This window comes from Sphaerodactylus townsendi, linkage group LG03, assembly GCF_021028975.2.
Source record: "Sphaerodactylus townsendi isolate TG3544 linkage group LG03, MPM_Stown_v2.3, whole genome shotgun sequence".
NCBI lineage: Eukaryota > Metazoa > Chordata > Lepidosauria > Squamata > Sphaerodactylidae > Sphaerodactylus > Sphaerodactylus townsendi.
This window is the reverse complement of record NC_059427.1, coordinates 161,373,900-161,391,228: the sequence shown is the minus strand read 5'-3', so window position 1 is coordinate 161,391,228 and position 17,329 is coordinate 161,373,900. Positions and strand designations below refer to the sequence as shown.

General features: G+C 51.3%; 1 protein-coding gene across 4 annotated transcripts in view; it reads right to left on the bottom strand.

The window, feature by feature from the left end:
• Window positions 1-15,115, bottom strand: part of KANK2 (KN motif and ankyrin repeat domains 2) — an 85,809-nt gene extending 70,694 nt beyond the window's left edge. For 2 of the 4 annotated variants that reach the window (XM_048490142.1, XM_048490145.1), the window contains exon 1: window positions 14,491-14,781. The gene's annotated coding sequence lies outside the window, so the exon portion shown is untranslated. Of the gene's footprint in view, window positions 1-14,092; window positions 14,222-14,490; window positions 14,782-15,025 lie in introns of those variants that run through there. The other 2 variants (XM_048490144.1, XM_048490143.1) reach the window with 2 other exon arrangements.
• Between the last annotated feature and the right edge of the window lie 2,214 nt (window positions 15,116-17,329).

Sequence of the window (17,329 nt, the reverse complement as noted above, 5' to 3'; positions counted from 1 at the left end):
CTTAACCACTATGACACTGCTGCTCCCCTTTCCTGGTACCCACCAAGTGTTTTTAGAAAGCGTGCAGGGCCAGATGGGGCTTCAGCACAGCAAGGCTTCTAACTGACCACCGGAGCTTTGATTGGCTGTGCAGGTAAAGTGTTGCTTTGGCAACAGCTGCCCCCACAGTGGAAGCCTGTTCACCGTGTGACTGAAGGTAAGCTGCAGCAATCATGTTGTGGCTCTCCATCTCCAGTGGCAGCCATTTTGTGGCTGTGCTTCCCACCTGGTGTCAAAATCCCAAAGTTGCTCACAGGGTCAAAAAGGTTGGGACCCCTGGTGGAGACCGCCTCAGCTTTAGACTATCACAAGGGCCTGGAAGAAGAAGAAGGAGGAGGAGGAGGAGGAAGAAGAGGAGGAGGAGTTTGGATTTATATCCCCCCCTTTCTCTCCGGCAGGAGTCTCAAAGGGGCTTACAATCTCCTTGCCCTTCCCCCCTCACAACAAACACCCTGTGAGGTAGGTGGGGCTGAGAGAGCTCCGAGAAGCTGTGACTAGCCCAAGGTCACCCAGCTGGCGTGTGTGGGAGTGTACAGGCTAATCTGGAAAGGCGGAGTCCACACCAGTAGGTCAAGGGTTAAAATCTGCTGTGTTTGAACTGAAGCACACAAAGCATCAGCCGGGCCTGAACTACCCACCTTATTGGAATCGGGTCAGAACTAACCCCCTTCTAGGCACCAGCAGGCCTAGTCTGACTGCTCAGCAAAAAGCACCTTGCCATGTTGCCATGAGGATGGAATGCAGGAGCCTGCATTATGCCCTCAAGCTCCTCATCTGCTGTGAGGACAGGGGCGGCGGAGTGCCAAGGATAGCATTTATCATCGACAGAGAAGGGGGTACCCTGAGTTGCCTTCAGAATTCTGCAGGAGACTGGAAAGCAGCAGGGTAATGTAAACGCTGCTCCACAATGCAGTTGATTCATCCAGTTTGTCCATCTGTTTGTGGGTGGTGAGCAGGTAAATGCTGGGGTCTCACATCAGGATGTAGAACAATCCTGTCCAGAATCTTGGGCTAGTCACGATCTTGGTCCCCCAGCCAGAGAAGATAGGTCTGGGACCCATAGAGCCAACAAACACCAACCGTGCAGGGGCACCAGATACTGTGGGGGTCCTGGCACAGGGAACAGAGTGAGCTACTTTTATGAGACCAACTACCATGACAAAGAGAACTGTTGAATGTTTTGTGACAAGGACAGATCTGCTAAGCATTGCCACACACACACATTCTATTTTACAAAAGCGGATTTCAGTAAGATTAGGAATCTGCCGGGTGCGATCCCGTGGTCAAAAATACTAAAAGAAGAAAGGAGTACAAGATGGCTGGGAGTTTCTTAAAAGTGAGATCTTGAGGGCACAATTTCAAACAGTTCCAATGAGGAGGAAAAGTGGGAGGTGCCTAAGGAAACCAGGATGGCTATCTAAAGAACTTTCACTTGAGCTAAGATTTAAAAGGGACATGTACAAGAAATGGAAAAGGGGGGGGGTCACGAAAGAAGAATTCAAACAAATAAGCAGGATGTGTTGGGAGAAAGTCAGAAAAGCTAAAGCTCACAATGAACTGAAACTTGCCAGAGAGGTTAAAAACAACCAAAAAGGCTTTTTTTGTTATGTCCATAGCAAAAGGAAGAAAAATTATAGGATAGAGTCACTGCATGGAGGAGATGGCAAAATACTAACAAGGGATGGAGAAAAGGCAGAACTACTCAACACCTTCTTTGCCTCAGTCTTCTCCCAAAAAGGAAACACTCCACATCCAGGAGAAAAAGAAACAGAAGATACAGTAGGAGAAATGCAGCACAAAATAAATAAAGAGGTAGCGCAGGAATACCTGGCTACTTTAAATGAATTCAAATCTCCAGGGCCTAATGAACTGCATTCCAGAATATTAAAAGAACTCGCAGAAATAATCGCAGAACCACTTGCTATAATCTTTGAGAATTCCTGGACTGGAACAGTGGACTGGAGGAGGGCTAACATCCCCATCTTCAAAAAGGGGGAAAAGGAGGACCCTAATAATTACCACCAAGTCAGCTTGACATCAATACCAGGGAAGATTCTGGAGCAGATCATTAGACAGATGGTCTGCCAGCACTCAGAAGGGAATACTGTGATCACAAAAAGTCAGCATGGGTTTCTGAAAAACAAGTCATGCCAGACCAATCTTATCTCTTTTTTGGATAGAGTGACAAGCTTGGTAGACCAAGGGAATGCTGTGGATGGAGCATACCTGGATTTTAGTAAAGCTTTTGACAAGTTGCCCCATAATATTCTTGCAAGTAAGCTAGTGAAATGTGGACTAGACAATGCTAGTATTAGATGGATTTGAAATTGGTTGACTAATCAAACTCAAAGGGTGCTAATTAATGGCTCATCATCATTCTGGAAAGAAGTGACTAGTTGGGTGCCACAGGGTTCTGTCCTGGGGCCAATGCTATTAATTATTTTTATCAACAACTTGGATAATGGAATAGAGGGCATGCTAATAAAGGAGGGGTAGCTAATATCCCAGAGGACAGAGTCAGAATTCAAAATGACATGGACAGATTAGACAGCTGGGCCAAAACAAACAAAATGAGTTTCAACAGAGATAAATATAAGATACTACACTTAGGCAGAAAAAATGAAATGTATATAGGATATAGGATAGGTGACACCTGGCTTGACAACACTACATGCAAAAGGGATCTGGGAATCTTAGTAGACCATAAACTAAACATGAGTCAGCAGTGTGATGTGGCAGCCAAGAAAGTCAATGCGATTTTGGGCTGCATCAATAGGAGTACAGTGTCAAGATCGAGGGATGTTATTGTACCTCTCTATTTTGAATTGGTTAGACCTCACCTGTGAACAGTTCTGGGCATCGCAATTCAAGAAGGATATTGACAAGCTGGAACGTGTCCAGAGGAGGGCAACAAAAATGATAAAAGGTTTGGAATCCATGCCCTATGAAGAGAGGCTTAGGGAGCTGGGGATGTTGAGTCTGGAGAAGCAGGGGTTAAGGGGGGATGTGATAGCCATGTTTAAATATTTGAAGGGATGCCATGTTGAAGAGGGAGCAAGCTTGTTTTCTGCACCCTGAGAGACTAGGACACAGAGAAATGGGTTCAAGGTGAAGGAAAAGAGATTGCACCTAAACATCAGGGAAAAGTTCCTGACAATAAGGGCTGTTGGACAGTGGAATTCACTGCCGCAGAGAGTTGTGGAGTCTCCTTCTTTGGAGGTTTTTAAACAGAGGCTGGATGATCATATGTTGTGAATGCTGCTTTGATTGTGTGTTCCTGCATTGCAGGGAATTGGACTTGATGGCCCTTGTGGTCTCCTCCAACTCTATGATTCTATGAAAGTCCAGCGACACGGTCTTCCATAGCCCTCCTGCTAGTATTGGCAAAGGCAGCACGAGAACTGTGGCTGGTCCAGATCAGTCCCTTGCCTACATCCACAGCTCACAAGTACTCACAGTGTTGCTGGATGTCCTTTCCAGGAAGTGGCCACCAAGGTCCCAAATGAAGTCAGGCGAGTACATAACACAACTGCAAAGCCTGCGTGTGGGCTAAGCTGGCTGGAACATTAACCAGGGATGCCGTGTGATGATTTGCCCAGTCCAGGTGGATGTGGGCTTCAGGGAAGTAGATTCTAAGGTGGTAAAATTCTCCCCTTCCTGGAGCTCTCAGATTCTGGCTCAGACACAGGTGTCCACCTGCTGTCAGCGGTGCAGAAGTTCTACCAAATTTGAGCCTGAGTGGGTGGCTAATACTTTCCTCATAACAGTTGGCATGTTTGCCAGATGTCTGCCCTATTTTATAGATACTCTGGCTCCCTTGGAGAGCACCTAACCACCCATTCTGAGTACTGGAGGTGTATGTTATGTCATGATATTTAAAAAAGAAAGGTTCACAAAAGGTTCATCTTCTAAGTCAGTGGAAGTCTGCCCAACAAAGAGGCCAGAAACAGTCAGTCTAGGGCAAAGTGGCTACAGTTGACCTTTAACATGATTGGTAAGTTCAACTGTGACTCTAAACCAGGGGTCCCCAAACTTTTTAAACAGGGGGCCAGTTCACTGGCCTTCAGACTGTTGGAGGGCCGGACTAAAAAAAACTATGAACAAATTCCTATGCACAAATGATTGTAAAATGTTTGATTTCACCTTTCAGCCTTTCTGTCATGGTCTATTTTTAGAACAGTGACCAAAGTATGTCAAGCACAGGGTGGGCTCCAAATATTGTTGGGGAGGCTGTGGAATACCTTCCCCTGTAAAAAAAAAAAAAGCAGAACTTTCCCAATGAAGCATTCCATCTAACCCAGGATCAGGTATCTTCCTGGGTTCTTTCCTCCCTAGCAGCCAGCGAGCGATTCGCCAGCCTGGCTGATGCCAATGGGAGTGAGGCGGAACAGAAAGCCTGAGAGCAACACATGGAGTAGCTGAGAGGGAAGGGCGGAGCAGGCGTTGCCACATGTAAGGTTTCCAACTCTGGGTCAGAAAATTCATGGAGATTTGGGGGTGCCATCATGTAACTGCAATCAACAGCCATTGGGGCCGGTTCCTCCTCTCCCTCGAGCCCCCACTGCACATGTATGGAGCCATCGCCACCATGCCTGGCTGGCCGGATAAATGCCTTCAGGGGGCCACATTTGGCCCCCGGGCCGTAGTTTGGGGACCCCTGCTCTAAACCAATGAAAGGCTGTTGCCGGGGCAGGGGAAAAGTATCCTTGTGGGATGTATAAGACGCAAAGCATTGTATATGCTAAGTTCAGTGTAAGCTGAGTGTTGAGTTCAGTATATGTTCAACTTTGTTCTTGCTGAAGAGTTCTGTATAGCATTATAGTCTTGTATAGCATAGACTTGTGCAACCTTGCAACTGCTAAAGTAAAACCTTCCTATGGAAAGAACATCTTGCATGGAGAGTATTCTTTTCCAAGTGTGGTAGGAGGCTGCAGTGAGTGCAAGAAGACTACTAGACCTTCTCACCTTACCAGAGAAGCTCCGCTTTAAACTCTGCTGATATGTTATCTGGAAATTGAAACAGGCAAAGACAGAAGACCAGTGAGTCCATCACTGGTCGGGTTTTGTGGCCACCTGCAGATATCCCAATTTCCAGTGATCTGTATGAACTGTGATGCAGAACTGGAACCCTTACGCTAGCAACAGGTCAAGAGTGGAGCCGCCTGTCACTTCAACGGAGCAACAAAAAACAATTTCAGGGAGTGCAGGGGTGACCCAGACAGCCTGGCACCTCTAGGTCACTCTAGGTCTGTTCATTGGGAACATGCCAACCAAACCCTCTCCTCTGCACCTGTCAATAATGACTACCTTCCCCTCCTCCCACTCACCCCAGCCAATGGTGCCTTAACACTGAGAGACCCCTTTCAAACAAACTTTCAAGGGCTGCCTGCTTCCTCGGCTCCATGAGAGCCACAGCAATGCATCGGTTAGAGTGCCACGCTGGAATCTGACTCACAGCACCACTCACCATGGCCAGCCATTCTTTCTTCGCACAGCCTACTTCACAGCGTGGAGATGAGGGTCAAACGGGGAAGGGAGAGCCCCCATGTTTTGCTCTAAGCCCTCTCAGGAAGGGCACGAGAGTCTTAGGCGACCCCTGTGAAAGGACCGTTCGACCCCCAGGTTGAGAACCGCTGTACTAGACCAAGAGAGACACGCAGAAGTTTTGAGTAGACTTGAGGCCTTTCTCCACTGACAGAGTTGAACTGGTTTCTACCTAGGTTTGCCACTGAAGGGAACCGAGTCGACCTTAGCTCCCTTCTGTAGTGGGGAAAGCCCGCAGGTGAGGTGGCCAAATAGAAGAACAACAGTGAGCTTGGTTGATTACAAAGAGCTGAAGGCAGCAAGGCAGAGGAATATGACTGCTAGTGGCACATGTTCTCCCCGCCTTCCCTTCCGAAAAGCGAATTGTACACAGTTTCCAAATATTCAGAACCTTGAGGCAACAGAAGGAAATGAAATATGCATGGACCACCCCAGAAAGGGTGCCCTTCTCAGCCCTCTTTCAGCAGTCTATTTCCAGTGGCCAAGGAATTCAGTCTGCCACTATTCTAGGTCCAGGTTCAGACATCCCAAACCAAAGCTTCCTTGCAGCGAGCTGAGGCCCAGCTTCTTCATGGGCTGGCCCTCCTTCGGCCAAAGAAGAAGAAGAAGAGTTTGGATTTATATCCCCCCTTTCTCTCCTGCAGGAGACTCAAAGGGGCTTACAATCTCCTTGCCCTTCCCCCCTCACGACAAACACCCTGTGAGGTAGGTGGGGCTGAGAGAGCTCCAAGAAGCTGTGACTAGCCCAAGGTCACCCAGCTGGCGTGTGTGGGAGTGTACAGGCTAATCTGAATTCCCCAGATAAGCCTCCACAGCTCAGCGGCAGAGCTGGGAATCAAACCCAGTTCCTCCAGATTTGATACACAAGCTCTTAACCTTCTACGCCACAAAGGCACATGAAGCCACAACTGAACATTTTGTTCTAGCTCCAGGATGTTGTGAAGTCCACTCGTGGGTTCTTTGACATTCTGGGGTCAGTTTTCTATTCGGTAACTGAGATTATTAGCTCAAGGTTCAGAATCCCAGTAGCTACACAGGAAGCAAACTGAAATTTATTAGGGCTCTTGAGTTGAGATGTCACGTGGAGGGGTCTTCCTCAACCAGGACGTATTTGACCACAGCTCTGCTTGCACAGTGAGGAAGGAGGAGTCCAAGGAACAATCTGGGACTGAGCTCATCTCTGACTTGATGACAACACTGAATATGGGACTGTTTACCTGAGTGTTTTACACACTCAGGTAAAACACACTGAATACAGTTGCAGATGCAGCAGCGTGCCAGGCCTAAATGGCGCCTGGGGGCATGACTGCCTCCCCGCGCCATCATCTTGGCTCCCCGCGCACCCCCCCCCCATGCCCCACTTACAGGAGCCATCAGGGAGGCCAGGGGAGGGCGGGACTCTGGGGTGGCTTGGACACACATCGTTTCGTCATGTGACGAAACGGCGTGTGCCCAGGAACATGTCCCCATTAGCAGTATGCCATTGCACAGTTGAAGTAAGCATGCAGAAGGGACCAGTTCAAAAGTGTAGTACAGGTACCAAAAAGCAGCTGCAACAAATGCTCTTCCAAATTCACAGCGTTCAATGCATGCAGGCCTTGATTCAACCTTCAATATATCCAAGAAATCAAGCATCTTCGGTTGACGTCTAAATTGGTAGCTCAGGTAAAACACACCCGGTTACTTAAGCTAACTTAAGTTAGGCTGTGAATCAGAATACCACTCAAAGACACTCACTATGACAACTCCTAGGGCTCTTGTGCACTTACTGTTTGCCTCAAACTCCCCCCTCCCCTTGTTCCAGCATTAGGCCAGCAGCATTGTGTTTTTTAAAAAAAAAAAACAAGACACACACAGAAGCCCTTCTGATCTTTTGGAAATGGTGGCCAGATGAGCCCATTTGGGGACCTTGCCTCTCCCTTTTTGTTTCCTGGAATCCAATAGTTCAACAGACCAATTCCTTGCTCTAATATTAGACCCGTGGCATTTTAAAAAAAAACCCAAAACAAAGTCCTTTTGATCGTTCAGAAATGGTGGCCAGAGGAGTGGGAAATATTGCTACTGGGTGAACTGCGGAAGGCAGGAAGGAGCAACAAAATCCGGATAAAGAATTATGTTTCCTGCTTAGTTGTTTCACATGATGAGGGAAAGTGAAACAACAGGAAAATTCACATTTTCCCAGCATTTGGAAACTAAGCAGCTTCTCTGTTCTGCCCTGCGTTGGCTTCAGAAAGAGCAAAAAAGTAATGCATAAAGTCTAAGGCAAAGAAAAGGTAAGCTGGCTGAGAGGCAGAACACAAGAAGAAGAAGAAGAAGAAGAAGAAGAAGAAGAAGAAGAAGAAGAAGAAGAAGAAGAAGAAGAAGAAGAAGAAGAAGAAGAAGAAGAAGAAGAAGAAGAAGAAGAAGAAGAAGAAGAAGAGTTTGAATTTATACCCCACCTTTCTCTTCTTTAAGGAGACTCAAGGTGGCTTACAAGCTCCTTTCCCTTCCTCTCCCCACGACAGACACCTTGTGAGGTAGGTGGGGCTGAGAGAGTTCAGAAAGAACTGTGAGTGGCCCAAGGCCCAGCAGGAATATAGGAGTGCGGAAACACATCTGGTTCACCAGATAAGCCTCAGCCACTCAGGTGGAGGAGTGGGGAATCAGCCGGTTCTCCAGATTAGAATCCACCTGCTCTTAACCATTACACCACGCTGGCAAATGCTCCTAGTTTGCCTTCTGTCCATAACTTGGATTTCTGTGTGCACACATCCCAAAAAACGACGATTAGCAAGTCACAATCAATAACGCAACGTCAGATCTTAGAGCAGCCCGCGTGTGGATCATCGTCATACCACAATTCTGCAAATGCCTGAAGAGAGTTCCCAGAACCCTGATCTAATCAGTCCACGCAACAAGGCAGCCGTTTCCCAGCCCTGTGGCCCCCAGAGCTCCCGCCTTCCCAGCCTCTCCTCTCCTCACCCAGCTGCAGCGGCCCCTTTGCCATGACTTCCTCCAGCTGCCAGGCACACATGGACCCAATTAGGGCCCGCCTGCAAGATGGAGGAGCTGAGCCGCTGGCTGGGTGGGGTCTCCTTGGCAGCTTGCCCTCCTGGCTCCGCTTCCCCTGCTCCACTCAGATTCCTGGCCTTTTTCACAGCCTCCACACAGGGAAAGAGAGAGTTGTTTATGTGCACAGCAGGGAACGGGGCAGCGGCCTCTGAATCGCAAGGGTTGCTGAGGAAGAAAGATGAAAAGTTGTTTCAAGTGTTTCAAAGAACAAGCCAAGTGTGGTCGGTAGTGCCAAGCACAGGCCTTTGGAGACCTGGACGAGCACCTGAGACGCTGTCCTTAGCTATCAGGGCCCACTGGATTCCATACTTATCCCATCTGGGACAAGGAGGAAGCTTGGTATTGAGGGCCTTGTTCTCCACTGATATACAATCTCCCCTCAGAACCTGGGCTTCTTCCAGCAAACTTTTCAAACCTCACCTCTCCATGCTTTCGGCATGTTTTTATGCAAGCTAGACTTAACATTCTTCCACTGGCTATCTACAAGGGAAGATTTGCAAATATCCTGTACAGGGTTCTGCCCATGTTCACAGGGGCGTATAGAGACCACCAAGCACGTATATGGACCCTCTAAACTGTAGCCCCCATCTCCTATTAGCTCCCATTGGAAACAATGGGGGATAGGGGCACCCCCTTTGGGAGTCCATAACTTTGGACTCCCTGAACCAAACCTCACCAAACATGGGGGGTAGCATAAGGACAGTCTCCTGAGGATACGCTGAAATTTTGGTGCCGCTAGCCTAAAAACTGCGCCCCCTGCAGGCCAAAAATGGAAAGCCACTAAAAATACCCAAAAACGAACCCAGCATTTTGATGCCCCCCACAAGGCGATGCCCTGGGCAGCTGCCCACTTTGCCCAATGGGCATTACGCCAGTGGTATTCTTACATTGCAATTTCTATACATCCCCAAGAGACACGTTAATCAAACCCCAACTGAATGAAGCTCCACCGACCTCTGACAAAGGAAAACTCAAATACTTACTCCGTGACAAAAACCCTCAGATTACTACAGACGTAGCCACATTCCTAATAAAGGCAATGAAGATCCAAAATATCCAAGCCACTCCCGTCTAACCATATGGACAATCAATTAAAACCAGTTTGCATATTTTCTATTTCCCCTCTCTGCTATCCCTAGTGGGTAGTTTTATGCTATTTTATGTATTTATATGCCAATAAAAGGTGTGGTGGTTGTGGTGGTATTAAGAAAGCCAGCTGAATGCCCTGAAGGAGGAGGAGGAGGAGGAGGAGGAGGAGAATTGGATTTGTATCCCCCCTTTCTCTCCTGTAAGGAGACTCAAAGGGGCTGACAATCTCCTTACCCTTCCCCTCGCACAACAAACCCTGTGAGGTAGGTGGGGCCGAAGGTCACCCAGCTGGCATGTGTGGGAGTGTACAGCCTAATCTGAATTCCCCAGATAAGCCTCCACAGCTCAGGCGGCAGAGCGGGGAATCAAACCCGGTTACTCCCGATTAGAGTATACCTGCTCTTAACCACTATGCCACTATTGCTCCTGAGAATGTTCAGAAAGTTTTTTTCGGGGGGGGGGGGGAGGCAGAAATAAATGCCTTCCAAGCTCTCCAGAGTATGCAAAAGAAGAGGTTCTTGGAAAACTCGGCAGAGGCCAAATGCTGCCAGCCTGACCCTTTGAAGGGAAGGAATGGTTTTCAACATCGTCCTCAGCAGGCATGAAGGAGCCAATTGTGCGATTTGGCCAAATCATTCACAATCACTGAAACAATGAAGTTCCCCTTCAGGGGGGAACGTGAAACCCTTTGCCACCCTTTGCAGTGGCGTAGGAGGTTAAGAGCTTGTGTATCTAATCTGGAGGAACCGGGTTTGATTCCCAGCTCTGCTGCCTGAGCTGTGGAGGCTTATCTGGGGAATTCAAATTAGCCTGTAAACTCCCACACACGCCAGCTGGGTGACCTTGGGCTAGTCACAGTTCTTCTGAGCTCTCTCAGCCCCACCTACCTCACAGGTGTTTGTTGTGAGGGGGGAAGGGCAAGGAGATTGTAAGCCCCTTTGAGTCTCCTGCAGGAGAGAAAGGGGGGATATAAATCCAAACTCTTCTTCTTCTTCTTTGCCTGGCACGCGACGCCCACTGCTTCACCCCTCTGGAGCAGCTGCGGTTCATGCACGGCCCATGGATCGTGTGACCCCTTCAGGGAGGGGTTGATCCCGTCAGGGAAGCCAAACATGCAGTAAGAGGATACGTGCAAAACTCTGCCGCTTGCCCGGTCACTCCGCAGAACCAGACAGAACCTCCACAACGTCTCGCTGGATGAAAACTCTGCCACGGTCCCTAGGAGCCAAGGACTTTCCCCTTGGGACAATTCCCTACCCCTGGCATCAGCTGCCATGCCAGAAGAGCACATCCAGCTGGCATGAGGGAATGAGGCACTGGGAGGCTGAGTCATAGGGGGGTGGGAAAAACTTTCCCCCACAAACGCCCAAGGGAGGAGCCCTTTCCCAAACCACAGATGTCTTTTCCAGCTATTCCTTCTCTCGCTCTCCCTTCCTGCTAACAGCTCACTCGTGCCCAGTAAAAAATCTGCCACACCAAGATTTAAAATGAAGCTGATAAACAGAGCAGTCTTGTAAAACAAACTGCCTGCATACACTGTACTGACCTGCACTCTTTTCAAGAAAGAGATTTGCATTTTTATCATGCTGAATTTGAAGTTCATTAGCAAAGAGATTTCTATATATCACTGCAAAAAGTTTTATTTACCAAATTATGTAGTGTGGTGAGAACCACAAAGGATTGCAAAGAGCTCCAAGCGGACCTTGATAAATTAGGTGAGTGGGCTAAGAAATGGCAAATGCAGTTCAATGTAGCAAAATGTAAAGTGATGCACATAGGGGCAAAAAATCCAAACTTCACATACACGCTACAGGGGTCAGTGCTATCAGTCACAGACCAGGAAAGGGATTTAGGTGTCTTAGTTGATAGCTCCATGGGAATGTCAACTCAATGCATGGCAGCTGTGAAAAAGGCAAACTCTATGCTGGGGATCATTAGGGAAGGAATTGAGAATAAAACTGCAAAGATTGTCATGCCCTTATATAAAGCAGTGGTGTGACCGCACTTGGAGTACTGTGTCCAGTTCTGGTCGCCGCATCTCAAAAAGGATATTGAGGAGATAGAAAAAGTGCAGAGAAGGGCAACGAGGATGATTGAGGGACTGGAGCACCTTCCTTATGAGGAGAGGCTGCAGCGTGTGATTGGTGTTTGGAATATGCTGCCACAGGAGGTGGTGATGGCCACTAACCTGGATAGCTTTAAAAGGGGCTTGGACAGATTTATGGAGGAGAAGTTGATCTATGGCTACCAATCTTGATCCTCTTTGATCTGAGATTGCAAATGCCTAAACAGTCCAGGTGCTTGGGAGCAACAGCCGCAGAAGGCCATTGCTTTCACCTCCTGCATGTGAGCTCCCAAAGGCACCTGGTGGGCCACTGCGAGTAGCAGAGTGCTGGACTAGATGGACTCTGGTCTGATCCAGCTGGCCTGTTCTTATGTTCTTATGTTTGCCTGAGCTTCTTGGGTGAAAACCAACCCACACTATGGGCAATCCTCAATATCTAACTTTCAACAGCTTTAGGTTCTCCTCATAGAGAAAGGAGGGTATAAATGAAGTTAAGTGTGGTGTAGTGGTCAAGAGCAGGTGCTCTCTAATCTGGGGAAGCGGATTGGATTTCCCACTTGGCCACTTCAGTTGTGCAGGTTTATCTGGTGAGACAGATTACCTTGTGCACTCCAACACATGCCAGCTGGGTGACCTTGGGCTAGGCACAGCTCTTTGGAGCTCTCTCAGCCCCACCCACCTCACCGGGTGTTTATTGTGGGGATGGGGGAGGGAAAGGAGTTTGTTAAGCCCCTTTGAGTCTAATGACAGGAGAAAAGGGGGGGGTGATATAAATCCAAACTCTTCTTCATCTTAAAATAAATGTCAGCATAGCTCCAGAATTAAAAGGAAGCTACCCAAAATTATTTCTATACTAGTTATAACTTCAAATCCTCCTTAGGAAGCACCCTGCAGCTCTCTTCACACCCAGGTCTACTAGCTGGTCTACAAAGGTCATTCCCACCAGTAGAAGCCACACCAAAGGGGCTGCAGAGTTCCTTAAGACAGAGACAAGGTTCAGGCCGAAATGTGCCCGAGTTCCCATGTGAGACCTCCGTTCCCTGGGCAGGAGGGCAAGATACAGGCTGAGCTCCATCTCCAGAGAAACGTTGCTTTGGAGGCAGCAGAAAAATTTTGTGGTGAACCATAAACATTGCTTCATCTGGAATGCTCAAGGCACTCCCACCAAACCAAGTCTGCTGGTCTTGCCTGCAGAAAACCTCTTTCCATGACTTGTTGAGCTTCGGGTAGGAGTTGCAATCCTGGTGAGTCCCCAGAGAAGCAAGGAGGGCCTTGTGCTGCTGGGTCAAGAGCCAACCCAGGAGGGTTGGACAGGATCGCCACTTCCAAGAGGCCCAAGGAAGAGACTGAGAATCACAAGTCTGGCTGGGAGGAGCTTTAAAGCCTAGCCAAGCGGGGCAGCGGGCCTTCAGGACAAGGCTGGAGGCTCTGGTCTTGGGCCCAGAGGTTCAGCAACACTCCCCCGCCCGTGTGTGGGGGGGGGGGGGGGGGGGTCCTGTCAGTGCTCAAGCCTGCCCAAGCCCAGCTTCCTGCTCTACATCCCAGAGGCAGACGGGTGGGGACCGAAGACGGCGGGGGGAGCAGGACGGCTGCCCGAAGGCGGCTCCCACGGTCGGCCCGGCTCCCCTCCAGCAAGCGGGACAGGCGGCCCTCTCGCCACTCCGGGGACTTTCCAAGCGGCCGAAGCTGGACGGCGCTGGGGGCGCGGCGAGGAGACGGAAAGCGCGGGGCCAGGCACGGGAGATCCTTCCCACGCCCGGGGCCGTCCGCCACAGCCAGCCCAGCTCCCGCCCCGGCCCAAGGAGAGGGAAGACCTCCGGGGGCCCCACCTGCCGTGCCAGTCTACTGCCAGGCCATGCCCCCGCCTCCTGCCTCAATCCCACCTGGAGGGGCGCGCTCCCCTGCCCGCAGGCCAGACAAAGGTTGGGCAGCAGGCGCGGCCAGACCCCCCCCCCCCGCGCCGGGCCCGGGGCAACGGGAGGGGGATGCGGCGCCGCGGGCAGTCCCGTTCCCCAGCCCAGAGGCGGGGAGAGGGGCTGTTAAGGCGCCCCCTGGCCCCTTCACTTCTCGCCCTACGCAGAGAGCTTGGGGGGGCGGGAGGTGCGACACTGCAGCCCGCGGCCCCCGGCCTCTTCCACTCCCGCTCGGTCGCAGCACCCCCAGCCTTTCGCCCGCAGGCAGCCGGCGTCGCCAGAGGGACTCGCCAGAGGGACTCGCGGCCACCAGAGATGGCACGGCCGGGCACGCTCCTCAGTCCCGGCGGGGAAAGGTTCGGGCCCAGCCCCGAGAGAAAGAGCAGCAAACCTGGAGCGGCGGCGACCCTCCCGCGCAGCGCGGTCCGCCCCGACCAGACTCCTCGCCGCGCAGCAGCCCCGCACCGCACTGCGCGCCCCGGCCAAGAGCGGCCCGGCAGCTGCTCCCAATTAAGACGCCCCCGCCCCGCCCCGCCCCGCCCCGTGTTCGCGGGGGGGGGGAGGGAAGGGCAGGGCTGGCCTCTGTTCCTCCCCCCCCCTTCCCAAGCCAGTCTGCCTGCCTGGCCGGAGCGGGAGGCCGAGGCCGACTGGCAACCGCTGCCCACTCCCCCGGCGGCTGCCAGCCCGCGCCCCTGCCCCGCCGGCCCAGGCAACTGCTCGCGTCGTGGCTGTCGGGCGGGCAGCGGCGTCGGGGCCCCCGCCGAGCCAGCAGCGTTTCCCGCCACTCACCGCTCTCCGCCTCCTCTCCGGTCCGTCGCCCGAAGCGGGCATCGCCGAGCCGCCAGAGACCCCCGGCAGGACCCCGTCCGGGGCCCGGAGGAGGCGACGAAGAGCAGAGCGGGGCTGCGGGTCCGGAGCTCGGGGGGAGAGGCCGTGGGCTCGAGAGACCCCCGGGAGGCTAGAAGGGGCGAGGGGCGCTCCGGAAGCCCCGGGCAGGGCACGGGGGCCTAGGCCACACCCCGCCCCAGCCTGCCTTCAGGGCAGCCGCGAAGAGAGCGGCGAGTTGTAAGCGGCCCGTCGCCTGCCGGGCTGGAAGCGCCGAGGCAGCCGGACAGCCTCCTGCAGCGGGGAAGGTCTCACGACCCCCTATGGGCCCCCAGGTCCATCAGCAAGCCCCTGGAGGACAACTTGGTCATCTGGGGCGGGGGGGGGGGTGGATCGTCAGGGATTTGTCCCCAACAGATCCTCCTGGACCGACCTCACTCCCTTCTCTGATCCAATGGCCATCTTGCCAGATCAAGGGAGCCCCGCGGATGTGGCGTACCTGGATTTCAATCCGGTTTGTGGCAGGCAGGGTCTCGCTTCGTGTTCCCGCAGGTCAGCTGGAACACCGCAGCTCTGTCTCTGGGATAGCCAGCAGCCGCGTTTCACTGGCATGGAGGGAGGGGCCCAGTGCTGAGTGCCACAGGATCTCTTTGCGACGTTTTTATAAGGGATCTGGATAAAAGGGTGGAGGGGCTACTCCAGTGAGAGCTGAACAGCCAGGAAAAGTGGGCAGATGTGAACCAAGAAGAAGGAGGAGGAGGAGGAGAAGAAGAATTTGGATTTATATTCCCCCTTTTCTCTCCTGCAGGAGACTCAAAGGGGCTTACAATCTCCTTGCCCTTCCCCCCTCACAACAAACACCCTGTGAGGTAGGTGGGGCTGAGAGAGCTCCGAGAAGCTGTGACTAGCCCAAGGTCACCCAGCTGGCATCTGTGGGAGTGCACAGGCTAATCTGAATTCCCCAGATAAGCCTCCACAGCTCAGGCGGCAGAGCGGGGAATCAAACCCGGTTCCTCCAGATTAGATACATGAGCTCTTAACCTCCTACGCCACTGCTGGTGCGGAGTTCTACAGAGTGAGAAACTCTACAGTTCTGCAAAAATGAGAAGCCCACCGTCTGGGTGGAGGACATGCTTTTGGGGAACCCTGTGCATGAATAAGATCTAGGACAGGGGTGGCCAACCTATGGCGCTACAGACGTTCATTGACTACAATTCCCACCAGCCCCTGCCAGCATGGCCAATTGGCTGATTGTAGTCCATCGGTTATAGTCCATGAACATCTGGAGTGCCATAGGTTGGCCACCCCTGATCTAGGAGAACAGGTGGACTATAAGCTGAATATGAGCAGCCAAGTGTGATGCAGTCACAAAAAGGGCTAATGAGGTTTCAGGGGGTATCAACAGGGGCATCACATCCAAACTGCAAGATGTCATAACCCCGCTGTGGCATTGCTCAGAGTTTGACCAAGGGAGGGATATCAATCATAGAATCATAGAGTTGCAAGAGACCCCATGGGCCATCCAGTCCAACCCCCTGATGTTATATTGTTATGTTTATAATGTTACAATCTGTTATGTTGTTATGCTGCTATGCTGTTATTATGCCATTATTTTATGAGGTTATTATATTGCTGTTACGAAATGTTATTATGTTGGTTATGTCATGATTACTGATGTTTTGATCTTTGAAATATTGTTTATTGTTGCTGCTGCTTAATGTCACAGCTATGGCTGCTGTTGTGTTTATTGATGTTGCATCATGTTGCTGTACAACGCCTTGAGCCTTTCGGGGGAGGGCGGGATATAAATTAAATCACCAATACCAATGCAGGAACACACAATCAAAGCAGTGGAACATTTTCTCCGATAGTCTTGAGATTGGCTGTAATACTGGCAGATCTCCACCTATCCCCTGGAGGCCGTCAGCCCTAAACTCTAACCAATGTGGGGAGTCTTTGGTGTTTCAGAAGAGCCTGAGGACTCTCACATTTATGTCTGGGTGGAACACCCATTTGGAAATCACTGTCTCGGTTGGGAGACAGGTGCAGGCGGAGAGGAGAGGGGCGAGGATGATCAATGGCTAAAGACCAAGCAAGCCCTACGAGGAAAGCCTGAGGGACTTGGGAATAGGGTATTGTGGGTTTTCTGGGTTGTGTGGCTGTGTTCCGGTAGCATTCTCTCCTGATGTTTCACCTGCATCTGTGGCTGGCATCTTCAGAGGCCACCCTTGCAATGCAGGAACACACAATCAAAGCACCTGACAGATGGCCATCCAGCCTCCAAAGAAGGAGACTCCACCCCACTCCAAGGTAGCGTATTCAATTGTCAAACAGCCCTTGCTGTCAGGAAGTTTTCTTCCTTCTGAAACTTGTGAGGGCAGGTAAGAGAGAAGTCAGGGATGGCCAAGGTGAGGAGGGGGCCTCCCTTTATAGTAGAAGGTGTTACGGTCTGCCTTCTGATTCCGTGGTGGCGAACCTTTGGCACTCCAGATGTTATGGACTACAGTTCCCATCAGCCCCTGCCAGCATGGCCAATTGGCCATGCTGGCAGGGGCTGATGGGAATTGTAGTCCATAACATCTGGAGTGCCAAAAGTTCGCCACCAGGGCACTGCTTCTCTCCACTGGCTGAAAAGTCACCTTCTGTGTCCAAAAGACCTGCCAGCACGCGAGGCAGGGTTGCCAACTCACTTAGAAAACTCCTGGAGATTTGGGGTGGAGCTTGGGGAAAGGAGGAGCTGAGTGGGGGATGTGGTCCAGATTTGAGTCTGCTGTTCCTAATCTTTACACCACAATGTATATTC